Raw genomic sequence first — 4,518 nt, forward strand, 5'->3', positions numbered from 1 at the left:
GGAAAAAAATAAATTTAGAAATTATAATCTTATCAGAATTGTGTTTTCAAGACTGTTTTTGAATAATAAACTGACTTTTTAAAAAAGCCCAGCACCAAGCGGAGCAGGTATCATGCAGTATCTGCTGGCACAGCTGCAAAGAGCAGCCCAGGATGAGTACACAGCTGCTCGCCGGCGCCTGCACGCACCGCAGGGCTCTTCCACCTCCCCACAGTCCAGGAGCCTGGGCCACAGCAGCACCAACTTTTGTCTAAATTCACAAATGACCTTCAGGATAATATGGTCCCATACATTAAATATGCTGTTTGTGTATTCTAGGTTATTCGTATAATTTAGATGGTTTCAATGAGAGATTTTTAACATTTGTTAAAGTCATTTCTGGCCAATTAGTTGTTTACATTTAGACTTTGCACTTTTGACCACAAACAGTTTAGTAAAATTATTTCCATCCAAAATGTAGGATTCTATAAAAAAGGAAGCACTTCACACTTATATTTGATGTGGGATAAATTAAAAGATACAGAGAATGGCTCTAGTGATATTTGTTAGTTTTAATAAAAAATTAAATTTTTTAGTTTTATTTTAATATTTGATAATTGTGAGATTTAAGCTAGGCTTGGTTACACATTTCTGTTATCAGCACCCTGGAGGCTGAGGTAGAAGAAGAGCAAGGCCTTCAAAAGCTTGAGGCCAGCCTGAGTTATAAAGCAAAACCCTGTCTCAGAAAACTGAAGTAATGCGAGGTGAAGTCCACACCTGAAATCCCCACACTGAGGAGTCAAGGCAGGAGGGCCAGGAGTTTGTAAGTCTGTCCTTTGCTGCATAGTTCCAGGCAAACCTGAGCTACATATGGAAAATCTATCTCAAACAAATAAACAGAAACACCCAGCAGGGGGCTGGGGAGATGGCGCAGTGGTAAACGTACTTGTGCAAGCATGAGAACTGTAGTTCGAATCCCCAGAAGCCACCAAAAAGCCAGGTGGGCACCATATGAGCAAATATAGCAAGCTCTGTGTTCAGTTGAGAGACCCTGCCTCAGCGAATATAAGGTGGGGACCAATGGAGAATGAGTCCTGACAACCACCTCAGACACACACACACACACACACACACACACACACACACACACACACACACACGAGAAATACAACAGAAACCAAAGTTGTCATTTAACTTAAAGTATACACTTCAGGGCATGCATAGCTCTTCAGTTGTTCTCCTTTGCCCCTAATTTTCTTCTTTTTTTTTTTTTCTATCATGGTGGTTCAGAGACTGCTGTGTAGACAGTGACTGGGAACATACACTCACTCTGACTAAAGTCTTCAAGTTCCAATGGTAGAGGCCTAGCCTGTCCAAAGGAGACCACCTGCACAGTGAGGGGCCCACACAGAACATGAGCTTTGTGTGAGCTTGCATTCCTCAGTGGTGATTCTGAAATGGGGGCACTGCAGAGGGCTGCAGGGGTCGAGCTGAACCTGCCCTGACCCTGCATGGCTTCCACACCCGTGGGATGTCCCCTCCTCTGTGTGTCCTTAACTACTGCTCCTTTCAAACCCTTTCCTAGGACAGAGAATCTGACAGGCTCTAGTTCTTTGTATCTTGGTGAAAATATTTGTGAGACAGGATCTGATGGTTCATTTGATGATCTGCTCCTGTCCTTAGCTTACCTTGAATAAAACTTCATATTTCTTTGTAGCACTTTGGTTTCTGGGTCTCTGGTTCACCCAAAGGCGAAAATGTAGAAACACCTCTAGATATTGCAGGTGTCCTGATCCCTACTTCTGCCTCATTGAGGTGTTCTGGGCCTTGCTCTTCTCGGGCTGCCTAACTACCACAGAGACTACATATGTAGATGCGCTATGATATAAAAAATAGCGGAAAGGCATTGGATTCAGAATCGTGTTCACGGCACTAAACTCTACTCTGGCGTGGCTCAGTGCTTGCCTACCCTACGTGAGGCCCTGTGCAGAAAACCAAGAAATGAACTCAGAAAAATAATAACTATATAAAGAGCCTATAAGGCAGCTGGCTAAAAAGTAAAAATGTCAAAATCAGTAGCCTTTCCATATAATAATTGACCAACAACGATCAATTTCGGTTTTTATATTAACATCCACAATGGCAGCATAAATAATAGAATGCCCAGGAATAAATACAATGAAAGTCTCTGCACATATTTTATGATAGAAATAAAAAATTTTACTGAAGATCATAAAAAAGACACAAAAAGAAAAGAAACTCGTGTTCCTAGACTGAATAGTGTAAAAAGTCTATAAGCTTATGTTTTTGTCAGAATCAAAATTAGATTGTGTATGTGTATGTTTGTGTGATGGTGTTAACTATGTGCGTGTATGTGTGGTAGCTGTGTATGTGTGGGTGTGTATGTGTGTGTGCCTGTGTGTGTCTGTCTGTGTGCAGGTATGTGGTAGCTGTGCATCTGGGGGGGTGTGCCTGTGTGTATGCATGTATGTCTGTCACAGGTGTGTGGTAGCTGTGCATCTGGGGATGGGTGTGTGCCTGTGTGTATGTGTGTGTGCATATGTGTCTGTGTGCAGGTGTGTGGTAGCTGTGCATCCATGGGTGTGTGCCTGTGTGTATGCACGTATGTCTGTGTGCAGGTGTGTGGTAGCTGTGTATCCATGGGTGTGTGCCTGTGTGTATGTGTGTGTGCACATGTGTCTGTGTGCAGGTGTATGGTAGCTGTGCATCCGTGGGGGTGTGCCTGTGTGTATGTGTGTGTGCACATGTGTCTGTGTGCAGGTGTGTGGTAGCTGTGCATCCATGTGTGTGTGCCTGTGTGTATGTGTGTGTGCACATGTGTCTGTGTGCAGGCGTGTGGTAGCTGTGCATCCGTGGGTGTGTGCCTGCAGAGTTCATTCCTTCAGAGAAGGGCATCTAGTGTTCTCTCACTTGCTGCATTATTCCTTTGGGACTGAATTTGTTGCTGAACCTGGAGCTAGGCTGGCTGCCAGCAAGCCCTAGTGACCTAGCCTTTCTCCACTCCTCATAGTCCTGGGGTTACATGCACATGATCATACCCAGCTGTTTTATGTGGGTGCTAGATATCTGAACTCAGGTCCTCAGGATTGCATAGGAAATATTCTTACTGGGCTATCTCCCCAGCACCAAATTAGATTTTATTTTTCCATTTTACTTTTCATGTGTGTGGGTGTTCTACCTACCTGTATGCCTGTGACCAGTATTGCAGTACCTTCGGAGGCCAGAAGGAGGCATCGTATCCCTCCTCCCCACCCCCCAGCCCAGCAGAAGTTACAAGGGGTTGTGAGCTGCTTTGTATGGGCTGGGAACTAAACCTGGGTCCTTTGCAAGAGCAACAAGTGCTTTTAACCACTAAGCCATCTCTTCCTGCCCCAAGACCTGTATTTCCCACCAACCCTCACCACTAAGTACCCATAGTCAACAATACATCAGGAAAATAGGACTCAATATACTTTAACTAAATTAAAACAATTCATTGACAATGAATCACTGGTACAAACAGAGGGGTTATAACTTATGCTTAGTTATAAAGGCAGTAAGTAACATTGGCTGCGTTTTATGTTCCCCAGGCTCTCACGTGCTTTATCCTAATGTATTTAAAACTCTTAGACAACCTCGTTATAGGAAAGGATATGATTTTTACACATCCTTCCTACTTAATATTTTCATCTCATTGGTTCTTTTTTTATCCACTTAGCAAACTTAAAAAAGTAGAGGTTGAACTCATGCAGTTTGGTATAATGGCCAGCAGGTGGAGACAGAGCTCACAAAGTCATTTAGACTGGACATGAGTATTGGGGTAGGGTGGCGTGGGTGAGGGTGGGTATCCAGTTCTCATGAGAAACAAGGGTGCAGAGCAGGCTTAACATTGAAGTCACCTGGGACAACTTCAATGACTTATGACAGTTCACAGATTCTGAGTTGAGTGTCTGTTGCCTTTGGGAGCTTTATTACTGTCATTTATTTATTATTTACTATTGTTCTTTATTATCATTTGGGAGTTGTACTATTGTCTCTACTTCCAGCAAAGTCTCAGACTTCAGAACATGCCACAAGGGTTGGTTAGTGTGTTGCAGAATCTTCTGGAGAATGTATGAACCCCTGATGTAGTAGGTCTTTGTTCTGGAAAATCAGCCTATTCTTTGACAATAACCCATTAAACCCGAGGTAACAGTATAATCAGGCTGGGTGTGTGGCTCACGCCCTTCACCCCAGCACTCAGAAGGTAGAGGCAGGCAGATCTCTGAATTCAAAGCCAGTCAGTTCTACACAACAAGGCCCAGCCATCCAAGGCTACATAGTGAGACCCTATGTGTAAATAGATAAGTAAAAATTTGGTTAACAAAAAAGTTAAAGAGAATAATCCAATATAGTTAGTACTGATCTCATTCTTATGAGATCGCAATCTGGTACAGTAACTATGGGAGCCATAGGTTTCAAAGTTTTGCTTTGTGGCACTGCAGTTAGAAACCAGACCCTCATATGCTGTGGAATCTTCTACCATTGAGCTGTCTCCCC

Source organism: Mastomys coucha, unplaced genomic scaffold (assembly GCF_008632895.1).
Source record: "Mastomys coucha isolate ucsf_1 unplaced genomic scaffold, UCSF_Mcou_1 pScaffold5, whole genome shotgun sequence".
Lineage (NCBI taxonomy): Eukaryota > Metazoa > Chordata > Mammalia > Rodentia > Muridae > Mastomys > Mastomys coucha.